The sequence below is a fragment of the Schistocerca serialis genome, chromosome 5 (genome assembly GCF_023864345.2).
Source record: "Schistocerca serialis cubense isolate TAMUIC-IGC-003099 chromosome 5, iqSchSeri2.2, whole genome shotgun sequence".
Taxonomy (NCBI): Eukaryota; Metazoa; Arthropoda; class Insecta; order Orthoptera; family Acrididae; genus Schistocerca; species Schistocerca serialis.
Window position 1 is genome coordinate 709,581,783 of NC_064642.1, and position 26,097 is coordinate 709,607,879.

Sequence of the window (26,097 nt, forward strand, 5' to 3'; positions counted from 1 at the left end):
ACCTTAACTATCATTGTCGGTGTTGGTCTGCTGTCGATTCGGATCAGAACAACCGGTCATTGAACTGTTCATAACGAATCCTACACCTGTTATACAATTTTCTGCTGCTTTTGATACTACCCGATACTCATCTGACTGAAATCCTTGTCTTCCTTCCACTTCACTTCACTGACCCCTACTATACCTAGATTGAGCCTTTGCATATCCCTTTTCAGATTTTCCAGTTTCCCTACCACGTTCAAGCTTCTGACATTTTACGCCCCGACTCGTAGAACGTTATCCTTTCGTTAATTATTCAATCTTTTTCTCATGGTAACCTCCCCCTTGGCAGTCCCCTCCCGGAGATCCGAATGGGGGACTATTCCGGAATCTTTTGCCAATGGAGAGATCATCATGACACTTCTTCAATTACAGGCCACATGTCATGTTGATACACGTTACTTGTCTTTAATGCAGTGGTTTCCATTGCCTTCTGCATCCTCATGTCGTTGATCATTGCTGATTCTTGCGCCTTTAGGGGCAATTTCCCACCCCTAGGACAAGAGAGTGCCCTGAACCTCTATCCGCTCCTCCGCCGTCTTTGACAAGGCCGTTGGCAGAATGAGGCTGACTTCTTATGCCGGAAGTCGTCGGCCGCCAATGCTGATTATTTATCAAAATTTAGGCAGTGGTGGGGATCGAACCCGGGACCGAAAACGTTTTGGTTATGAATCACCCTACACCACGGGTACAACCTACAGATTCGCATACTTCACGAGTCACTCTTCCATTCGCATCGACTGGATTTATGTCTCACGCTCTCTTGCAGCTGGGACACGGGATGCGGAACTGTGGCCTGCACCTTTCTCAGACCACTCAGCTTACATCTGTTCCATCACCCTACGGCGACAACAAGAGTGGAGAAGCCGCAGTCCATGGAAATTAAACGTCGGTGACCTGTCGTACTCGGATTGCAGCTAAGCCTGTAAGTAGGCTGTTTAGATTTTTAAGTTGTTAACGCCACGTAGCGCTCCATATGAAAATCACTGACTTTGCTGTCTGAAGTCTGTGGCTGGTTTGCATTGTTGGAATAGTTGCTATTGTAGTGTTGGGCAGTTGGATGTGAACAGTGCAGTTGGAAGTGAGCCGCCAGCCGTGATGATTGTGGGGGGAGAGATGGCAGAATTTTGAGAGCTGACAATCTGGACGTGTGTCCGTCAGAAAAAGGAAATTTGTAAGACTGGATGTCATGAACTGCTATATACAGGGTGTTTCAAAAATGACCGGTATATTTGAAACGGCAATAAAAACTAAACGAGCAGCGATAGAAATACACCGTTTGTTGCAATATGCTTGGGACAACAGTACATTTTCAGGCGGACAAACTTTCGAAATTACAGTAGTTACAATTTTCAACAACAGATGGCGCTGCAAGTGATGTGAAAGATATAGACGACAATGCAGTCTGTGGGTGCGCCATTCTGTACGTCGTCTTTCTGCTGTAAGCGTGTGCTGTTCACAACGTGCAAGTGTGCTGTGGACAACATGGGTTATTCCTTAGAACAGAGGATTTTTCTGGTGTTGGAATTCCACCGCCTAGAACACAGTGTTGTTGCAACAAGACGAATTTTTCAACGGAGGTTTAATGTAACCAAAGGACCGAAAAGCGATACAATAAAGGATCTGTTTGAAAAATTTCAACGGACTGGGAACGTGACGGATGAACGTGCTGGAAAGGTAGGGCGACCGCGTACGGCAACCACAGAGGGCAACGCGCAGCTAGTGCAGCAGGTGATCCAACAGCGGCCTTGGGTTTCCGTTCGCCGTGTTGCAGCTGCGGTCCAAATGACGCCAACGTCCACGTATCGTCTCATGCGCCAGAGTTTACACCTCTATCCATACAAAATTCAAACGCGGCAACCCCTCAGCGCCGCTACCATTGCTGCACGAGAGACATTCGCTAACGATATAGTGCACAGGATTGATGACGGCGATATGCATGTGGGCAGCATTTGGTTTACTGACGAAGCTTATTTTTACCTGCACGGCTTCGTCAATAAACAGAACTGGCGCATATGGGGAACCGAAAAGCCCCATGTTGCAGTCCCATCGTCCCTGCATCCTCAAAAAGTACTGGTCTGTGCCGCCATTTCTTCCAAAGGAATCATTGGCCCATTTTTCAGATCCGAAACGATTACTGCATCACGCTATCTGGACATTCTTCGTGAATTTGTGGCGGTACAAACTGCCTTAGACGACACTGCGAACACCTTGTGGTTTATGCAAGATGGTGCCCGGCCACATCGCACGGCCGACGTCTTTAATTTCCTGAATGAATAGTTCGATGATCGTGTGATTGCTTTGGGCTATCCGAAACATACAGGAGGCGGCGTGGATTGGCCTCCCTATTCGCCAGACATGAACCCCTGTGACTTCTTTCTGTGGGGACACTTGAAAGACCAGGTGTACCGCCAGAATCCAGAAACAATTGAACAGCTGAAGCAGTACATCTCATCTGCATGTGAAGCCATTCCGCCAGACACGTTGTCAAATGTTTCGGGTAATTTCATTCAGAGACTACGCCATATTATTGCTACGCATGGTGGATATGTGGAAAATATCGTACTATAGAGTTTCCCAGACCGCAGCGCCGTCTGTTGTTGACAATTGTAACTACTGTAATTTCGAAAGTTTGTCTGCCTGAAAATGTACTGTTGTCCCAAGCATATTGCAACAAACGGTGTATTTCTATCACTGCTCGTTTAGTTTGTATTGCCGTTTCAAATATACCGGTCATTTTTGAAAGACCCTGTATGTTATGCCTTTTGAACACTATTAAGGTAAATACGTTGTTTATTCTCTATCAAAATCTTTCATTTGCTAACTATGCCTATCAGTAGGTAGTGCCTTCAGTAGTTAAAATCTTTTATTTATCTGGCAATATTGGCGCTCGCTGTATTGCAGTAGTTCGAGTAACGAAGATTTTTGTGAGGTAAGTGATTCATGAAAGGTATAGATTATTGTTAGTCAGGGCCATTATTTTGTACGAATTATTGAAAGTCAGATGCTTTGCGCTAAAATATTATTGTGTGTCAGTTTAGCGTTGATCAGAATAAGTAAAGAGATAAATGTCTGAGTACGTTCTGTATTGCTTAGCTGTTTGAAAAACAAATAAAGTAAGAGGTTTACGAGCACAGTCATTTATAGACTTTTCTAAGGGGATGTTTCAAGCCGTTGAGGATACCTGGCACTCGTGTGAAACTCGCCTCGGTGCATATCCAACAACGAACCACCGGTGGTTGGACTGCGCCAAACAGTAACTGAGGCGAAGGTTGGTAATCTATGGTCACAACCACGCTGCTTGGCGTAGACATACATTCGATTTTTGCCTGAGCGAACGACTAACGGGTATGAACTCACGAGGCCACACTTTCCGATGTAAAGCGTACGCTGACGGCCTGGTGATTGTCATCCGCAACGTCGACGACACCGCCAGCGCACTGAATTGCATAGCTAAAAATAGCATGGCCACTGGTAGTCGTATCAACGCCGCAAAATCAGTGGCGATGAACAAAGGTGTCGGACTGCCTGAGGACAGCGTCACCCCCTTACAGCTCAGAGATACTTTGAAATGCCTCGGCATTGGTTTCGCAGACGATATACGACGAACCGCTGCTCACAACTTTCGACGACTTTTACGAAATGTTCGGACTGGGCCAACAACCGCCAACAGACCCAGTATGTCAACACACATTTAGCGTCACGCATTCCGCACATCGCCCAGATATTACCTATACAGCTGATGTTAGCTCGCGGTATACTCGCGGCTTTGGGTTCTTCGTGAGTTCAGGAATGCTTTTCAAGATCACATATGAGACTCTTACCCTTGCCCCGGATCGAGGAGCGCTTGACCTTTATCACGTCCATGACAGAGTGGTCATCCTATTTGTGAGCACGTTAGTCAAACTATGGCACCGCCGTCCGGACCGTCTGACGTGTTTGTTATTACAACAACTAGGGCCTCCCTCCCTGTTGCCACCTGTGCCGATACACCACGTCCCCTCTTCACACCAGCGACTCAACTGGCGACGGCAAAGACGGTTTATCGGATCCTGCAACGTGGACGACACGATAACGCCGTGGAGAGGAAGCACCCGAACGTCAACCGGCGAGTAGCGTGCAGGACAGTTCACCACGTAACACTGGACACTGACGTCACGGCGATGTGGTACATCACTGTCAGAGGTAATCAGGTGACCAGATCAAGGCTACATGCGATCCATATGGTAGACTCACCCACGTGCACGAGCTGTGGCGTTCAAGACAGCGATGAACACCGTCTTAGGTGTGGCGAGTCTATGGCAGTGTTGCAATTAGTGAAACAAATGTCAGCTTACTTCCTTCGAGTGACACCGAATCATATCCTACTCAAGTCTATGTTTAATCCCGGGTGAGACGTATTACCCGCGCACGAAAACTAATGCCGTGACGTGGCTTGGTGGACGCGCACTGCATTATTTGTTTCAAGACGGCCCTAAGGATACTTTAGACTTTTGGAACTGTTTGCAGGAACGACACTGCAAGATCCTCCGTTACCCAAAGTATCGTCAGTATTTTTCCAAATATTTATGGAGTGCGTTCCACCCGCCCCTCCATGCAGCTGGATCATCACGGGTAAGAGAAGCTAAAATTCCAAGACGATGATAGAACACTGCACGGTACAACTTGGTATCTACCTTGGTCATTGCGAGAAGTCATACCTGGATGATAAAGCAGATGGAGAGTTCCGTCGTGACCCCTCGTACTGTGTAGCAGTATTTGCCCCCTTTCCTCTTTCTGTCCCCAGTGCGAAAAGGCCTTCGCAGTTTTTGTTTCCCATTCGGTGCAGTATGCAGTACCGCTTAGTGGTGGTACGGATTCCACCACTAGGTTTTATTTAATGGCTTCCTTAGCCTCACACTTTGCTCTCTTTATTTTTGCCCTTTACTGCAACTATAAATTTGTTTACAGTCATTTGCCTCCCCAATTCGACGCAACGAGTGTCCTTATCAGTTTCAGTTACTTACTGCTTAAGATATAAATTAATTAAATAAAATCACAAAAAGTAATTAAACAAATAAAAAAATTGAAATCACAAAAAACTGTGTACAAAGAGTTATTTGGTAAATGATGCTGTTTGGTGGGTGGTATTGATGGAAGAAAAATGAACGTGTACACTCCTGGAAATGGAAAAAAGAACACATTGACACCGGTGTGTCAGACCCATTATACTTGCTCCGGACACTGCGAGAAGGCTGTACAAGCAAATGATCACACGCACGGCACAGAGGACACACCAGGAACCGCGGTGTTGGCCGTCGAATGGCGCTAGCTGCGCAGCATTTGTGCACCGCCGCCGTCAGTGTCAGCCAGTTTGCCGTGGCATACAAAGCTCCATCGCAGTCTTTAACACTGGTAGCATGCCGCGACAGCGTGGACGTGAACCGTATGTGCAGTTGACGGACTTTGAGCGAGGCCGTATAGTGGGCATGCGGGAGGCCGGGTGGACGTACCGCCGAATTGCTCAACACGTGGGGCGTGAGGTCTCCACAGTACATCGATGTTGTCGCCAGTGGTCGGCGGAAGGTGCACGTGCCCGTCGACCTGGGACCGGACCGCAGCGACGCACGGGTGCACGCCAAGACCGTAGGATCCTACGCAGTGCCGTAGGGGACCGCACCGCCACTTCCCAGCAAATTAGGGACACTGTTGCTCCTGGGGTATCGGCGAGGACCATTCGCAACCGTCTCCATGAAGCTGGGCTACGGTCCCGCACACCGTTAGGCCGTCTTCCGCTCACGCCCCAACATTGTGCAGCCCGCCTCCAGTGGTGTCGCGACAGGCGTGAATGGAGGGACGAATGGAGACGTGTTGTCTTCAGCGATGAGAGTCGCTTCTGCCTTGGTGCCAATGATGGTCGTATGCGTGTTTGGCGCCGTGCAGGTGAGCGCCACAATCAGGACTGCATACGACCGAGGCACACAGGGCCAACACCCGGCATCATGGTGTGGGGAGCGATCTCCTACACTGGCCGTACACCACTGGTGATCGTCGAGGGGACACTGAATAGTGCACGGTACATCCAAACCGTCATCGAACCCATCGTTCTACCATTCCTAGACCGGCAAGGGAACTTGCTGTTCCAACAGGGCAATGCACGTCCGCATGTATCCCGTGCCACCCAACGTGCTCTAGAAGGTGTAAGTGAACTACCCTGGCCAGCAAGATCTCCGGATCTGTCCCCCATTGAGCATGTTTGGGACTGGATGAAGCGTCGTCTCACGCGGTCTGCACGTCCAGCACGAACGCTGGTCCAATTGAGGCGCCAGGTGGAAATGGCATGGCAAGCCGTTCCACAGGACTACATCCAGCATCTCTACGATCGTCTCCATGGGAGAATAGCAGCCTGCATTGCTGCGAAAGGTGGATATACACTGTACTAGTGCCGACATTGTGCATGCTCTGTTGCCTGTGTCTATGTGCCTGTGGTTCTGTCAGTGTGATCATGTGATGTATCTGACCCCAGGAATGTGTCAATAAAGTTTCCCCTTCCTGGGACAATGCATTCACGGTGTTCTTATTTCAATTTCCAGGAGTGTATTACAAGAATGTGCAATCATGAGAAAAAAGCCCTAATAAATCGTTATTGTATCCTAAAAGTTACAATACACTTACTTAAAATTTCATTCAATAAAAAAAATATTTTTTTAAACTGTGGTTTATAGCAATGAAATCGCTTGGCTGAGTTTGACATTGTGGAGAGTGGCTTAGATGTATTGCTGTCATGAGCATTATATATGTGTATATGAGATGAAGCTGTAAAAAACGATACCAAAAAAAAGTCCTGGCTGCGGCGCAGATTTTAATTCATTTATTGAGCCTCCAACATTATCGATCACAGATTTGTTTGACCCATGGGAGAGTGTTACAGTGATGCTGAAAACTTGAACTGGCAGATTCTAGAAGACGTAAACTATCCCGATAAAGTCTACTAACATAGTTTCAAGAACCAGCCTTAAAGAATTACTCTCCGAATATACTACAACCTCCTACGCATCCCTCACCCAGGGAAAGTGAGAACTAGATAAGGGTAATTACTGCACTCACAGAGGCATTCGGTCATTCTTCCCGGATAGGGAACAAACCCTAATAACTGGTACAACAGGACGTACCCTCTGCCGTGCACTTCTTGGTGGCTTACGGAGTGTGGATGTCGATGTAGATGAATAAAGAAAGAGTCACATGGTATTGCTGGTTGGGAGACTCCGCGGAACGCTTTCAGGTGCCTAATCGGAAGGGATTTTGCTCCTCCGCGCTCAGTGGTCTCTCCCACGCGGGATATGGAGCTGTGTCGTAAGTGTACCTGATCAGGGTGGGTGATTGTAATTGATATGTGCTCTAACTTATCAAAGATGTCCTGGCACCTATTAGTATACCAGCCTTCGCCTATACAGAGGGGTCCAAAAAAATGTATCCACTGGTTAAAAGCCCATAACTTGCAAACTAATTGAGGGAGTTGTTTCATTTTTGGTGAAAGTGTAGCTTAAAGTCCAACTTAAAGATATCAGTGAAAGTATTCGAAATGGTCACCATTAACATCCACACACAAACGATGCCGCCGAACTGCAGCACGAACTAATGACTGTAACGTGTTCAGTTGGACATTTTAACATGAATATGCGATGGATTCTCGAAGTTCATACAATGTGCGTGGCTTTTGTCGATAAACGACGTCCTTTAGTGTTCCCCACAGGTAAAAGTCCAGAGGAGTTATGTCTGGGAACGTGGTGAATACTCCACAGCACCTCTACGGCCTATCCATCTTCCTGGTAGATTTTCGTCGAGATACGCTCTAACACGATTTTGGTAGTGGGCTGGGGCACCATCTTGTTGAAAGTAAACTCTTCTGCCTCCATAGCAGTCTCGGATGTCAGATAAAATGGATGTCTGAAGATTCTGAAGGTACACCTCACCGGTAACTGTGCCGTCAAAGAAGAATGGTCCAATCAAGCCCTGGTAAGACAACCCACACCACACATTTACTCCTGGCACGTTCACGGCTTTGTCTACATGGGCGTTCGGATTTTCGGCGGCCCAGTGGATGCAATTGTGGCGATTTACTGTACCACTGAGTTTGAACTGTGCCTCATCAGACCACACAATCATCTCTGCAAACTCTTCATCGTTCCGCACCATGTTAGTAAACCACTCGCATTACTGCAGTCTACGATCTGGGTCGTCCTGGTTCAATGCGTGTAACAATCGTGGGATGTAGCGCTTCCACTTTTCTGTCTTCAGAATTCACCGAACACTTGAGCGACTCACTCCAGTTTCACAGACACACTGTCGTGAGACAGAGCGAGTGAATTGTTGTACACACGACGGGAGTTAGCTGGACTTGTTACTGTTACAGGTCGTCCAGAACGTTGTTTGTGTACATCTTTAACACAGCCTTCGGCTTCAAATTTGTATCGAATGTGACGAATCGTTAAACGTGTCGGTGATTCTGTTTGATGCTCATTTCGCTATTGCCGTTGAACCTCATTAATGTTTTCGTACTTAAAATACCACTTCAAAACTGACTTTCTTTCATCGAATGTAAGCCTTGCGCCAGCCATGTTTACTCGAGTAACAAGGTGCAAATAAGAACAAAGCACTATCTGGCGACTGTCATCTGACAAAACAAAACAGCGGAATACAACGCTTGTGTGGCGATTGCCGGAACTACAAACTATTTATTACACACCAAACATGAAACAACTCCGAGAATTAGTTTGCCAGTTATGGACTTTTAAACAATGGATACATTTCTTTTGGGCCCCTCTGTATAACAGCTTTAACTCTGCTGGGGACGCTTTCGATGAAGTGTCTGAAAGTCTGCAGAGCAACGGCAGCCCATTCTTCCTCAGGAGCCGAAATCAGCGAAGAAGGTGATGTTGAACACTGTTGAATGGAGCGAAGTTGATTTTCCAACTCGTCGCGATGGGGTTCAATTGGCTTCAGATGTGGACTATGGACAGGCTGTCCATTTCGGGTAGGATACTGGCCACAAAACATTGTCTCACATATGACGCTTTACGACAGTGTGCAATGCTATGCTGATACAGGCAGCCGTCATCTCCGAACTGTTCCGATACTGCAAGCAGTACGGAATGCTCATCCGTATTTCACTGCTGCTACTGCACACCATGACAGGTAGCGTTCTACAGGTACTCGTCAAAACCAACTCATTCCATCGGTTCACCAGAGATATATATCGTGATTTGTCACCAAAAATTACTCGTTTTCACTTATCCACTGTCCAGTGGCGTCGCACTTTACAGCTCATCCAGCGTCACATAATACTGACATCAGAAATTTGTAACATATGATGAGCTGCTCGAATATTCGTTTTAAATCGCTAAGCACAGTCACTGCGATAGATGGACTGCCCCTAGGTGTTTGGAAGTGACGAGCGACTCCTTCGCTGACTTCATGTGATTTTTTTACAGCTACCCTTCTCATTACCCGACGGTTCCCCATTGCATGAGGCATGCTTAATCTTGGTTTAGATGTAGTTATTCCTTCGCGTTTCCACCTCACAATCGTATCGCCAACTTGCGCAGCTTTACAAGGGTGTAAATGTTCCTGATGGCTTTGTTACTCGGGCGACGTCCAGGTAATAGCCCACATTTGAAGTCACTGAGCCCTCCTGACCCATTCTACTATTACTCCTTCTCTACTGACAACACAATAATACCCGCCTTTTCTTTAGACTGCCGGGTATCGACTCTCGTGACATCCACTGGTGAATTGTGGATATTTTCGATTAAATAGTGTATAGGGTTATTCATATGAACCTTTCGTTTTTCAGAAGACTGCACAAAAGCGACGAGACATACAGAAAAATGACATATATCAGCCGATAGAACATTTCTTCGTTTCCATTCCTAACAAGCACCAAGGAGTAGCTACACTAAAATGCAGGTATGTCAGAACATGGACAAAAATCATGCACTCTATATTGTCAAACCGAATTACTTCGGATGGGATGAGTTTTTCACTTTGCGATGGTATGAAACTTCCAGGCTGATTAAAAGTGCTTGCCAGACCGGGAATAGAACCGGTTACCTCTGCCTCTCGTGAGCAAGCGCCCTACCTTCCGAGCCACCCAAGCACGGTTCACGACCCACCCTCACAGCTCTACCTCCGCCAGTACCTCATGAGATGAGGCACAGCACTTGCCCATGTAAGACGTAGGTCCCAACTTCGTGTCCTGGTCCAGGACACAGTTTTAATCAGCCAGGAAGTTAGACATTAGTTGGTTCCTGCAGATGGGCACCAGAATGAACAGATTTCCAAAGCGGGCTGCATTGAATATTCCCACAACAGAGTCTTTAATGAACTGTAAGAAACCATTGACGTTTCCTGCATCACAAACGGTTCCCAATTTGAGCACCTGAATGTACTTACGAAGAACTCTGTATAGAATGGTGCCATGTTTGTCTTGTATGACAGACGGGAGATGGTGAAATTCAGTGCTGGCACATAGCCCACTCCTCTCGAACATCACTAAGAGACCACTGCGCTTAGCGTCCACAACCAACAAATATATCACCAGTTTTACTGATGTAATTAATTCTGGCTGGTAGTGCCACGTCAAAGAGGTGATTAAAATCCTTGTAGTATGGTGCCTGATACGTAAGTCTAACAAGTGATCAGTAATTACTAATCTCCATGAAGAGTCACTCATTTCGCACCTGCACTTCTTCACCTGAGGCGCGCTTCCACACACACTATGTGATCAAAAGTATCCGGACACCCCCAAAAACATACATTTTTCATATTAGGTGCATTGTGCTGCCACCTACTGCAAGGTACTCCGTATCAGCGACCTCAGTAGTCGTTAGACATGTGAGAGAGCACAATGCCACGCGGAGAGGCCGCGCGGTTGGAGGCGCCATGTCACGGATTGCGCGGCCCCTCCTGCCGGAGGTTCGAGTCCTCCCTCGGGAATGGGTGTGTGTGTGTTGTTGTTAGCGTAAGTTAGTTTAAGTAGTGTGTGAGTCCAGGGACCGATGACCTCAGCAGTTTGGTCCCATAGGAATTCACACAGAGCAGAATGGGACGCTCCAAAAAACTCACGGTCTTCGAACGTGGTCACGCCATTGGGTATCACTAGTGTCACACGTGTTTACGAGAAATTTCCACACTCCTAAACATCCTTAGGTCCACTGTTTCCGATGTGATAGTGAAGTGAAAACGTGAAGGGACACGTACAGCACAAAAGCGTACAAGCCGACCTCGTCTGTTGACTGACAGGCACCGCCAAAAGATGAAGAGGGTCGTAATGTGTAGTAGGCAGACATCTATCCAGGCCTTCACAAGGGAATTCCAATCTGCATCTGAATCCACTGCAAGTACGATGATACTTAGGTGGGAGGTGAGAAAACTTGGATTTCATCGTCGAGCCGCACATCACGCCGGTAAATGCCAATCAACGCCTCGCTTGGTGTAAGGAGCGTAAATATTGGACGATTGAACAGTGAAAAAACGTTGTGCGGAGTGACAAATCACGATACACAATGTGGCGACAAAATGGAAGGGTGTGGGTACGGCGAATTCCCGGTGAACGTCATCTGCCAGCGTGTGTAGTGCAAACAGTAAAATTCGGAGGCGGTGGTGTTACGGTGTGGTCGTGTTTTTCTTGGGGGGACTTGAATCCCTTGTTGTTTTGCGTGACACTATCGCAGCAAGAGCCTACATTGATGTTTTAAGCACCTTGTTGCTTCCCACTGTTGAAGAGCAATTCGGGAATGGAGATTGCATCTTCCAACACGATCGAGCACCTATTCATAATGCACGGCCTGTGGCGGAGTGACTGCACGACAATAACATCCCTGTAATGGACTGGCCTGCACAGAATCCTGACCTGAACCATACAGAACATCTTTGGGATGTTTTGGAACGCCGACATCGTGCCAGGCCTCACCGACCGACATCGATACCTCTCCTGAGTACTGGGCTGCCATTTCCCAAGAAAACTTCCAGCACCTAATTGAACGTATGCCTGCGAGAGTGGAAGCTGTCATCGAGGCTAAGGGTCGGCCAACAGCATATTGCATTCCAGCATTACCGATGCAGGGCGCCACGCGCTTGTAAATCATTTTCAGCCAGTTGTCGGGATACTTTTGATCACATAGTGTGCGTCTTGCCGTTTGACAGTGCTCGACTTGAAACAAATATGGCCTAAAAATGAAGCCGACGTGGGAGCAAACTGAATTACTGACGCAACGTATGACGCAAGGACTTGCAAGCATCCAGAGGAAAGTATGTAGTGCAAGCATCTCTCAGGCAAAGTCTAATGAGTACAGAATAAGAATTAAGTCTTCCAAACCACTTTAAATTATTACTATAATACTGGACCACCTATCTCTTCGATACCGACTCCTTTTACTTCTTGTGTAGTGCCATCAGGCAAGTTTTTCCACTCCATACTTAAGATCAAATAAGGCAGAAGGGATTCGGTGGGAGTTTCTAAAATTATTAGGGACAGTGGCAATTAAACGACTATTCATGTTTCTGTGTAGAATCTGTGAGTGTGATGATAATATGAACTGCAAAAAAATTCCATTCAAAATTCCGAAGATTTCAAAGGCTGACAAATGCGTTAATTACCGCACAATCAGCTTAACATTTCACGTATCAAAGTTGCTGACAAGCATAATACACACCAAGATTGGAAAAGAAAATACACTATGTGTTAGATGTCGATCAGTTTGGGTTTAGGAAAGGTAAATGTACTAGAGAGGTAGTTCTGGCATTGCGGTTGACAGTGACTGCAAGATTTAAGAAAAATCTAGACACGTTCACAGGATTTGTCGACCTGGTAAAAGCGTTCGACAGTGTGAAATGGTGCAAGACGTTCGAAACTCTGAGAAAAATAGGGACAAGCTATAAGGAACCACAGGTAATATACAATATGAACAAGAATCAATAGGAAACAATAAGAGCGGAAGACCAAGAACCAAGTGCTCTGATTAAAAAGCGTGTGAACAAAGACGTAATGAAAGTGAAAAAGATTTACAGGACCTTCTGAATGAAACGAACAGTCCAATGAGCACAGTCACTTGTTTATCTTGCCACTATGCGATTCGATGGTTCACACCATCATCTTCAGGGGGAGAACTGTTTATTTCCATGACTGGTGATGATGAAGAGAGCAGACGTCTTTTCATAGTGGCAAACCATGGGCAGTGTGAGTTACTTTGCGTTTGTTTATTTAAAAAAGGCACTTTTGAAGTTAAAAATGTGAATTTCTGACAATGTACATTACAGGGACAGTAGAGTTGTAAACATTCTGCATATTGCTACCTAATGTATGCCTTCTGCACTGTACCTTACATTCACACTGTAACATCAAAGATGTTGTACATGTTACAGATATGTTTATTTACATTGTATACGAAGAATAATGAAAGATAAACATAAATGTGGTTTTCTTTTTTAAAGACGTATCAAAGGGCTACACCAGAATATTATCATCAGCACAATTCAGTTATTATGTTAGGTGGTATATACATACCTCTTTTAATACGAAGGGGCTCCAGCATTATATGCAGAAATAATGATTAAATTGTTATTAACAAGAATATGTTTTCCTTTCGTTTTAATAAATGTGAATTGGCTGCACCTGGATATAGATATGTGCACACTTCAGTTATTATATTAATTTCTCATATATGAAACGATTACAACAGATCATGCATATGTATTTTGGGTTGAACTTATTGAAATATGAATGGGAGTCGTTACATTAATTGTTGTGCACTGAAACTGTAAATTATGAGAATGATTTAAGTACTTCATCAAACATTTTGAAAAACTTAGTTGAACGTGTTTCACTATTATCGCTGAGTAGATGTTCCCCAGGTTTCTTTCTATGTATACCACCTACTGTTTCTTCGTGTAAAGACATTAGGTATCGTTTGTTCAGTGTATGTAGTATTTTAAGATTGCTTTCTACATTGTCAAATGAATGTCCTTTATGTTCTATACAGAAGGCTATTACAGACTTTTATGGTGTGTTGTAATGGAAGGTGTTGATGTTTCTTTGAATCTAGTGTGGAAGCTATGGCCTGTTTGATTTATGTACTGAGTTGGGCATTTATAACACATAATTTTAGATATGTCAGAGGATAAACGTTTATGTTTGCTATATTTTAGGTTATGCGGAAGTCTTTGGCGAATTTTATTGATTTTTTGGAACAGAATTTTTATTCTGTGTTGCTTGAAGACACTGGTAATTTTTTGAGAGATGTTACTGAGGTAGGGAATGCACATTGTTAGCGTATTTTCCTGGTTCTTGATGGTTATTTTGTTCATTTTATTTTTTATTTTTAACTGAATTGTCTATTAATGTGAGTTTATACCCATAAGCTGCAAAAATTTCTTTTATGAACTTTGTTTCATTCTTAGAGTTCTGATCACTTAGTGGTTTTTTTAGAGCTCTATGATTCATTGAGCGACATGATTTTAGTTTGTACATGTTGGGATGGTAGGAGGAAGCACGTATGTTTACGTCTGTAGTGACTGGTTTCCTGTAAATTTGGAAGACGTTTTTACTATCCTGTTTACAAGGATGTTAATTGTACTATTTATTTCCTGCATTTTGATGAATGTTTGGAGCATGTCCTGGATGTCATCTGCACTGTAAGAATAAAAATATCTGACAAAGAAATGAGATCTAAATTGCACTTTACTGAAATGACCCTGACAATGACTTTGAAATGCAATGCTTCACTATAAATGATGTTACTGTGTCCTAACACTGATGTTAAAGTGGCCCTAACAAATTTTTATGAGTCACATTGTAGCAGCAGGAGCTCGATACTGCTCTGAAGTGATGTTTATTAAAGTACAGTGCAGCAGCAAACCAGCTAATTAAAAGAAGCCTTGCATTCGTGCAACGAAAGGAAAATCTGCTGTACTATGCACATGATGCTGTATGTTTGAACCACAGCGCTCTACTAAGTGCAATGTGGCAACGTATGATTAGTAAATAAAACTTCCATGAGGGGACGGTTGTGGAAAATAAATTTTCTGAAGGATGTATAGGAGGCTAGCACTCAAAAACTGTATGGTAAAACATTTATTTCTTAACGATTACAGACACCTTTAGTAAAAGTTGACTTTCTCAAATTCCTGATAAATTACGCGTGGGTAAGCAATCCAGCGACAACATTACCTGAATATCTACACACTTCTCAAATCAATATCCACAAAATTATGTTTCCAAAAGCAACACCTTCTGCGTTTGCATCTTCGTGTTCTGCTAGTTATTCCCAGACAACTCAGCAGCGTCACCGACGTCCGACTCTCTCTCTCTGCCCTCACCCCCCTCTCGACCCCCCCCCCCCCCCCATCAGTCGCATAGCATTTCTGTTTGATAAATATACAGTGTACAGACATGAAGTACGACACATCTTTTAAAAAGAGTGTGAACATCACCTTAACTGAATATCAAAAATAAGCTATAAATCGTAGAACTTTCGTAGACAGCTACATGTTTGCACCAAGAAAGATAAGTATAGAATCACAGCACCATCTGCTTCCAAAGTGACGGATTGAGAAAGCTTGCAGACACTTTCGGAAAAAAATTATACGGAATTTTTTATTTGCACAAAGGGAGGGAGGTAGAGATTTGATTCATACATGCACTAAGAAACACAAGAGCATTATATTTATTGAGTAATAGGTAGAGAGAAGGGCAATAGTCGGTAATGTAATGATGCATTGACACCTCAAATGCTTTAATAGTGGACAGACAGTACATTCTGGAGATAGATATAGTAACAAGATGAAATAACCATATTGACGCTAGTTCTGTGGATGTGAGGAAACTATAATGTTGTTTTTTCTGAATGCTATGGTATTCTGCCCCAGAACATGCAGGTCATATGTCTTTCGAACTGTAAGGCAGAAGGTTATGTCCAGTACTGTTGGTGCGTCAAGGTTTTTCGATAGCTCCATCTGCCAGATTATCATTTTTTTTTTTTAATAATCAATTGGACTCTTGTTGTAAGTGGGTCCGGGTGAGCTTAAAGTGAATTTCGTCCATTATTATGCTTTTTGGGTAGCTCCATGTACGCAGAAAAAAGTCACACCCTCCTCATCCTTGGCCCTGCGTTGTCCACGTCGCAGTATATACACACACGTGCACACACACACACACAAATAGTGTATAATTCCATCCACACTTAGAAGGTATGACCGAGAGTACTGCCATCCTGCCTTTTTTTTTTTTTTTTTTTTTTTTTTTTTTGCTACCGACACAAAGCAACGACTAAATTGTGTGTGAAATGTGAGAGTATACTGAAAAATGTTACCTATCTGCCAATAATTTTAATTATGTAACGAGGAAATTGATAACACAGACTCCTGCTGTTGGTACGTTCTCATAAGACAATATTTTTTGAAATTTTTACTACTACTACAGAGGGTACATAAACGCTGGGCTGAGGACGTATATTATTGTATCAAAATACAAATGTTAGTTCTATTCAAAACGATACCAAAGTCGTACCTACGTTATGACGACCCTCCACAACCTTCCATGGAGTTTTCAGTCTTGGGAATGGCTTCTCATATTTTCTATAGGCATTGGGACTCATACTTTAATAACAAATATACCCCAGTATGTATCCTTTTTTTGGTGTGCATACAAAACACATCCATGCTGCTCATCGTTGTTGGACCCACACTCTACCCCATGGCCCTACGATATCCAAGTCGCACGACGCACAAAATGGTGTGACTCTATTGGAAGTCCACTCACATTTGGATGGTGACATGACAAAATCACGTGACAGGAAGTGTTGTCATCATGACTTTTACCTGAAGCTTTTTGGTACAGGTATGAATAATCATCATCAGTAAAAATCATTTGATGTTTGTGGTCATTCTCTTCATATTGCCGTGCAAAAAACGAGTTTCAGTGTTTCTCACACAAATTTTGTGAATACTAAAACAGATTGACGTGGGGTCTAAACAAATATCTTTTGGAAAAATTAACGTAATTACTGTTGAGTTCTGTGGAAGTGTACACATTGCAAGTAATCAGAGGGTATTTCACGCAATGTTGCTTGTCTATTTTCGCTGACAACTCTACACGCAGTGTTACTTGTCTGTTAGCACTGACAACTGTACGCAAACACCACTGCTCTCAGTCAGTAAGCGAAGGCCGTCGGCCACTGCGTTGTTCATGGTTAGAGGTAATGCCCGAAATCTGGTATTCTCAGCACGCTCTTGACACTGTGGATCGCTGAATAATGAATTCCTTGACGATTTCCGAAATGGAATGTCCCATGCATCTGGCTCGAACTATCATTCCGCGTTCAAAGTCTGTCAATTCCCGTCGGAAATATTTTCACTTGAAACACGTGAGTCCTAAAAAATTAGAATATGGAGTGAAGGATGGAAGGAAGATTGTGTTTAACGTTCCGTCAGCATCGAGGTCATTGAAGACGGAGCACAAGCTCAGATTGTCTCAAGAATGTGGAATGAAATGGCCGTGCCCTTTCAAAGGAACCATTCCGGCATTTGTCTGGATCGATTTAGGGAGATCATGGAAAACCTAAATCTGGATGGCCGGATGCGGGTCTGGACCGTCGTCATCTCGAATGCGAGTCCAGTGTGCTAACCACTGTGGCACCTCGCTCCATAATTAGAATATGTATTGACAATATGGATAAAAAAGTCTTGTAATGTGGTTGGTTCCTGTTGTTTTCGATTTGTGTGTGTGTGTGTGTGTGTGTGTGTGTGTGTGTGTGTGTGTTCGGTTCTTCTTTAGTACTACAACAGATAATATTGTAACTGGAAGTGTGTCACAATCCCACAACGTCATGTCAGTATCAGTATTCTGTGATAAAATACCCATGATTATCCATTATGATTAACCCGATCTACAGTTATTTATCACTTACATACATATGCCTCTAGGTCACTTGATCAGATGATCATGACGTCTCTTCCTAAATTTTTTTAGAACACACATATTCAGTACGGTATTTCGTATCACTCACAAAAACGGACCAAGTGAGGAAAATATCTGCCTGTATGAGCCGTAATTTCTCTTATCTTCGGTGAAATGTACATAGTCAGTTGTAGATGTCAGTTCTCAATAACGTTTTCGCAAACAGTGCGCTGTCCAGTTTTTCACGTAACGCTACTGTGTTGATCAGACCGTAACGCTAACAAGTCCAGCAATACGTCATTAGCTTTGGGAAAAAGTCTTCTATTAAGTTAGTAAGGAGCATGTTTCAGCATATCCACGGGCAACAAAAGATTTACTGCTATGAAATGCGGCCAGTGACCTTATTGAAAACATAAGTTGACTTTAAGTTTTTTTTCGTTTCTTCTTCTTCATAGGAGGCAGTGTGTGAGCCTGTTTTGTGAAACATGATCGTTCTGTACCACTTCGTACATAACCAACACTCATATTTATTGATCTCATCACAGTGGTCAGTATTACGCCATTAATTGCTTATTTGCTTCAGTGGTTCACTTGTGTCGTGTCGGCTAATGTTGTGAAAGTTGCACGATATTTCGACGAGACATCTGCTCACCATCTTCAGGTGCTTACTGATGTGTTGCTGTAGTGGCTCACCAGTATATGCGTTGGCTCGCTAGAAAAGCGCAGGTGACCAGGGGCGGGGCTATAACATCATCGTAGATGAATCATAGAGTACTTTGACATTCAAAGGCCGCTGCCGGAGAAACGGACCACTGTCTTCGCATGCGCGAGGAGGGGAAAGCGCGGCAGCGTATCACGGCCCAGTGCGCGCGCGGGCTGAATGTTGGCGGCCAGTTTAAGAGTCGGAACTCTGATTCACCGTCCGTGTTGACTCGGATTCGTTCGTCTGCGACTGTCGATGACTTAGTACCGCCAATGCTGGTTCCTGTACCTTTCTAAGTTGAAAGCCCATATCTCTCCTAATCAGATCGTTATTTATACTCATTTCGACTGCTTCTTTAATGATGGAGTCCCATTACGTTAAGGCAAACGAAAGGATCTTTCCAAAATGAGATTTTCACTCTGCAGCGGAGTGTGCGCTGTTATGAAAATTACTGGCGGATTAAAACTGTGTGCCGGACCGAGACTCGAATTCGGGACCTTTGCCTTTCGCGGGCAAGTGCTCTACTGACAGCTACCCAAGCACGACTCACGACCCCTCCTCACAGCTTCAGTTCTGCGGGTACCTCGTCTCCTCCCGCATGCCCACTATACGCCCTCGCTCAAAGTCCGTCAACTGCACATACGGTTCACGTCCACGCTGTCGCGGCATGCTACCAGTGTTAAAGACTGCGATGGAGCTCCGTATGCCACGGCAAACTGGCTGACACTGACGGCGGCTGTGCACAAATGCTGCGCAGCTAGCGCCATTCGACGGCCAACACCGCGGTTCCTGGTGTGTCCGCTGTGCCGTGCGTGTGATCATTGCTTGTACAGCCCTCTCGCAGTGTCCGGAGCAAGTATGGTGGGTCTGACACACCGGTGTCAATGTGTTCTTTTTTCCATTTCCAGGAGTGTTGATAGGATGAGGAGGGAGAAGGGGGTTGGGGAATGGGAGCTGGCTGTTGGCAAGAGATCTGCTAGGAGAAGGAGATTTTCAGATAGTTTTACTATTGGTGTTTGTAATAGATATGACCAACTGTCAGAGTCTAGTGGAGAGGAATCTCTAGTAGCTGTAGATGTAGGAAGTATGCAGCAGACCTCAGCAGTTACGGTGGCTAGGACAGTTGCAAAGTCTAAGAGAAAGAAGAAGGTTCTGCTGTTAGGTAGTTCTCATGGTAGAGGTGTAGGCCAGCAGTTGCAGGAAGTTTTGGGGAGTGAGTACCAGGTCACCAGCATTGTGAAGCCTAATGCAGGATTGGCTCAGGCGACTTTTAACATAGGGGGGTTATGTAGGGATTTTTCTAAAGAGGATCAGGTAGTGATTGTGGGTGGGGCTGGTAATAGTATTGATAGGGATGGGGAGTATGACATAGATGGTGACCTGGAAAAGATAGCCACTCAGACTGGCAACACGAATGTGCATTTCGTGGAACTGTTTCAGCGTCACGATCGGCCTCATCTTAATACAGCCGTCAGGCGTAATAACATGAGACTTGGGGGTGCGCTGATGACAGAAGGCATGAGTCACATTTCAGTGGTGTCGGTGGAGTCTATCAGTAGGACGGGTTTCACTAGACATGGCCTGCACCTCAACAGGTATGGGAAGGGGAGGTTGGCAAAACTTATAGGTGACAGCATAGGTGGGGGTGGTGGGGTCACTCATGGGAAAATTCCGGTAGTTGTGGGTGTTAGAGCTGTACCTTTTTTAGATTGAAGTTCAAATGGCTCTGAGCACTATGGGACTCAACTGCTGAGGTCATTAGTCCCCTAGAACTTAGAACTAGATAAACCTAACTAACCTAAGGACATCACAAACATCCATGCCCGAGGCAGGATTCGAACCTGCGACCGTAGCGGTCTTGCGGTTCCAGACTGCAGCGCCTTTAACCGCACGGCCACTTCGGCCGGCTTTAGATTGAAGTCAGCTGATAGGTATTCCTGCTTGAGGGAAGTCTCTCTAACAAAGAAACCATTTTCTACAAAGCTTGGGTATCCGATTAATGAGGGAATTAGTATATTTCATCAAAATATACAAGGTATTAGAGATAAAGTTAGTGAAATGCTTATAGACGTTGACTCTGAAATTATTGGTATATCTGAACACTTCTTAAATAAGGAGATAATTCAGAGGCTTCCTTTACCAGGATACAGGTTGGCTGGCAGCTTTTCTAGGAGCTCTTTGCGGTGTGGGGGAGTAGCCATGTATGTGAAAAACGGTATCCCATTTGAGTCAATTGACGTTTCAAAGTACTGCACTGAAAAGGTGTTTGAATGTTGTGCAGGTGTGGTTAAATTTAGTGGAGCTAAACTTCTTACTGTTGTTATTTATAGATCCCCAGACTCCGATTTCACAACATTTCTGCTAAAGCTAGAGGAGGTTCTTGGTTCACTTTATAGGAAATACAAAAAGTTAGTTATATGTGGTGACTTCAATATTAATTGTATAAGTGATTGTGCAAGGAAAAGGATGCTGGTAGACCTCCTTAATTCATATAATCTTATGCAAACCGTATTCTTTCCAACGAGAGTGCAAGGGAACAGTAGAACAACCATAGACAATATTTTTGTTCATTCGTCATTATTAGAAGGGCACTCTGTTAGCAAAAAGGTGAATGGCCTTTCAGATCATGATGCACAAATTTTAAGTCTAAAAGATTTTTGTGCTGCAACACATGTTAAATATAGTTACCAACTTTTTAGGAAAGCTGATCCAGTTGCTGTACAGACTTTTGTAAACCTTATCAAGGAACAAGAGTGGCAAGATGTTTATAGTGCTGATACAGTAGACGATAAATATAATGTTTTCCTCAAGACTTTTCTCGTGCTCTTTGAAAGTTGCTTTCCGTTAGAACGTTCAAAACAGGGTACTAGCCCAAACAGGCAGCCTGGGTGGCTGACTAAAGGGATAAGAATATCTTGTAGAACAAAGTGGCAATTATATCAAAACGTTAGAAACAGTCAAAATCTAAATGCAGCAGCCCATTACAAACAGTATTGTAAGGTGCTTAAAAAAGTTATTAGGAAGGCAAAAAGTATCTGGTATGCAGATAGAATAGCTAAGTCTCAGGATAAAATTAAAACCATATGGTCAGTCGTAAAGGAAGTGGCTGGTCTGCAGAGACAGGTCGAGAATATAGAATCAGTGCGTAGTGGGGATGTCCGTGTTACTGATAAGTCGCATATATGTACAGTACTTAATAATCACTTTCTGAATATAGCAGGTGAACTAAATAGAAACCTAGTCCCAACAGGGAATCATATAGCGCTCTTAGAAAAAAGTGTTCCGAGACTGTTACCTGAAATGCTCCTCCATGATACTGACAAGAGGGAGATTGAGTTAATAATTAAATCACTAAAGACCAAGAACTCTCATGGATATGACGGGGTATCTAGCAGAATACTGAAGTATTGTTCCACGTATGTTAGCTCAGTACTTAGCCATATCTGTAACTTTTCCTTTAGGAGTGGTCGGTTTCCTGACCGATTAAAGTATTCGGTAGTGAAGCCACTTTATAAAAAGGGAGACAGGGATAATGTTGACAATTATAGACCTATTTCTATACCATCGGTATTTGCTAAAGTTATCGAGAGGGTTGTATATACAAGGTTACTGCAGCATTTAAATTCACATAATTTGCTGTCAAATGTACAGTTTGGTTTTAGAAATGGCTTAACAACTGAAAATGCTATAGTCTCTTTTCTCTGTGAGGTTTTGGACGGATTAAATAAAAGGTTGCGAACGTTAGGTGTTTTCTTTGATTTAACGAAGGCTTTTGACTGTGTTGACCACAAAATATTACTGCAGAAGTTGGAACATTATGGAGTAAGGGGAGTAGCTTACAATTGGTTCGCTTCCTACTTTAAGAACAGAAAGCAGAAGGTAATCCTCCGCAATATTGAGAGGGGTAATGATGTTCAGTCCCAATGGGGCACTGTTAAATGGGGCGTTCCCCAAGGGTCGGTGCTGGGGCCACTGCTGTTCCTTATTCATGTAAATGATAGGCCTTCTAGTATTACAGGTGATTCAAAAATATTTCTGTTTGCTGATGACACCACCTTGGTAGTGAAGGATCTTGTGTGTAATATTGAAACATTATCAAATAATGTAGTTCATGATATAAGTTCGTGGCTTGTGGAAAACAATCTGATGCTAAATCACAGTAAGACTCAGTTTTTACAGTTTATAACCCACAATTCAACAAGAACTGACATTTTAATCAGACAGAATGGGCATGTTATAAGCGAGACGGAACAGTTCAAGTTCCTAGGCGTACGGATAGATGGTAAGCTGTTGTGGAAAGCCCATGTTCAGGATCTTGTTCAGAAACTAAATGCCACTTTATTAACCATTAGAACAGTATCTGAAATAAGTGACATTTCAACACGAAAAGTAGTATACTTCGCATATTTTCATACACTTATGTCATATGGTATTATTTTTTGGGGTAATTCTTCTGATTCAAAAAGGGTATTTTTGGCTCAAAAACGGGCTGTTCGAGCTATGTACGGTGTAAGTTCGAAAACCTCTTGTCGACCCCTATTCAATAGTCTGGGAATTTTGACATTGCCCTCACAGTATGTATTTTCTTTAATGTCGTTTGTTGTTAGCAATATTAGCTTATTCCCAAGAGTTAGCAGCTTTCACTCAGTTAATATTAGGCAGAAATCAAATCTGCATGTGGAATGCACTTCCTTGACTCTTGTGCAGAAAGGAGTGCAGTATTCTGCTGCATCCATTTTCAATAAGCTACCACAAGAACTCAAAAATCTTAGCAGTAGCCCAAACACTTTTAAGTCTAAACTGAAGAGTTTCCTCATGGCTCACTCCTTCTATTCTGTCGTGGAGCTCCTGGAAGAGATAAAAAATTAAGCAAATTCCAGTGTTACATTCTTGATTTTCTTTATTTAAACTAACGACTTGTCGCCTGAATATGTTTCTTATATTTCATTTTATCTGTTTCTACAATCGTGTTATAATTTCATGTATTGACTCGTTCCATGACCATGGAGACTTCTCCTAAATGTGGTCCCACGGAACAATAAATATATAAATAAATAAATAAATAAAAAGGGAAGCTGCACGGTCGTCAATGGTATCTATTCTTTCGAGAACAGTTACTGTCTTCATATATAATTGCAATAAGGTGTACCTCTTTGGAGAATCATCTAAATTGTTATTGGTAATTCAGGGATGACATCTTTGTCAATGTGTTTACAGCAGCTACAACAAGGAATCAATTGTCGTGTTCATGAATCCATTGCAGAGGATCGTCGTATTTTGTTATAGCACTGAGCCACTGCAATATCGTCGTCACATACACACACACACACACACACACACACACACACACACACACACACACATATATATATATATATATATATATATATATATATATATATATATATATATATATATATATGACGACGATATTGCAGTACCTGTGTTCTTAAGAATTAAGAAAACAGGCACTGCACTGTCGTATTTATCCGCTGATGCCAGCCAGTTACTTTCTATTAAAATGTCCACCACTGTATGGGAATTCCATAATATGCGCACGAGTACAGGTTGTGAGGCAGGAACGATGACATATGGAAGTTTGCATCTGGCGATGAATCATGCACAGATTGCCATACTAGTTAAGAAAACTGATGGGAAATCTGGATTTGAGTTCCAGTCTGGCACTATCTTTCATTGTCATCATTCCCTTGTACCGCCGATGGTATTTCATATTTACAACTGCAATTACGTTTCATGTATGTGAGGACATTAATGCACATTAATGCATATGTAAGCTTTGTAGCAATATTTTTTTTTAAAACTGCAGTGTGCTAGCTGTCCTTGATGAGTATTTGGAACTGCATGGATTAGTCGAAAATACATTAATAGTGATGACTGTTTCTCTGCAGCTACTATAGAATTTTTATTAATGTCACCTGTATTCATTGTTTTACAGGGTTTATTTGTTTGGATACAAAATGATAACCATGTGTCTTCATTCCACCTGGAAGCTCTGGCTAGCTGAGACTGACACCATCCACATATAACTGCTAGTTTTGAAAGCAGGGTTCTGACTGTTTGAGAGAGAGAGAGAGAGAAAGGAGGGAGGGAAGGCTTTAGTGCTTATCTGAAATGGAGGTCACATATTTCCACCGACATGTTGAGACCCGTTTGCCAACGTTACCATGGGCAGGAGGACCCTCCCTAGATTGGAGGTGATTACATCTAATGTAATGCAAATTTCTCAGCCACTTCTATCATGGTGTTTTACAATTATGCCTATACTCCACGCACCAGCTTTAGAGGGGTGCTCTACCCTGCTGGTGACATACTTTCGCTCTGGTGGCTACAGATAATATTCAACTCTCTCTACGTGCGTATTTTGTAGCGCTGTGCTAGTTCTTATACACAGAGTACCTTTGCTTGGGAATCATTAATTCTCAGAATTTTGCTATGTGGGTACTATTTCCCAGGCCACACCCACACCCGTTTTAACATATAAACTACGATGTCACAAAATCTTGTAAGGTAGTGGTGACTTAGCAAGTGTTTATCTACTACAGTGTGGCATTTCTTACACATATAGTATCTTTGGTTGGAAATCGGTAAAATCACTGAGTTTATAGAATTTGCAGTCTCATTAATATGTTGTGATGTCATTATTTCTAGAAACAGGGGCAATATGTTCATTTGTAACACATTCAATATTACATCAAACACACTGTAGTATTAAATTGCTGAATTATCAATGATAAATAGCTCGGAGAGGTTCGGACACATATTGCTGCATTGTCGTGACACAGTGTTGACACGATGTTGAGAGAAGAGGGATGGAACTTGAGATTACTTACATATATATCATGTGTGGTCTTTGCTGGTGCCTTGAATGACAAAATTCATTTAATATTAATTTTTTTTTGTTAGCAAATAGATCTTGAGTGAGGTGACTTAACACAATTACAATTATTTCTTATTAACAAATAGACACAGCCCGATATTCTCCAGAGTGAAGCCACGCACTCAAGTGCCCCCACTATAAAAGATGAAGTTGGGAAAGGGGTGCTTGACTCTCATTAGTACAACGGGAGGAGAGAGGAAAAATGGGAGACAGGGAATGAGAGAGGGAGAGGGGAAAGGTGGGACTGACTCTGGATGACCTTGACCAATTGCCAGTGGTTCTCTGGCAGAGGTGAGTTGGGCGTGATCTTGATCGTTATCTGTCCTGGTACTCTCACTGATAACCTTGTGTCTCTTTAAATCATGTCCCTATAAATCGCTTCCCTTTAAATCCCATTATCTAGTAACACATGTCCCTTTAAATGTAGCACCCACCCTGCTATACTACTTACATAGTTCACAGAAAAGAATTATGCGCTAATTGCCACATGAATAATACCTAGAGTGGAAGGATCACACACGTTTG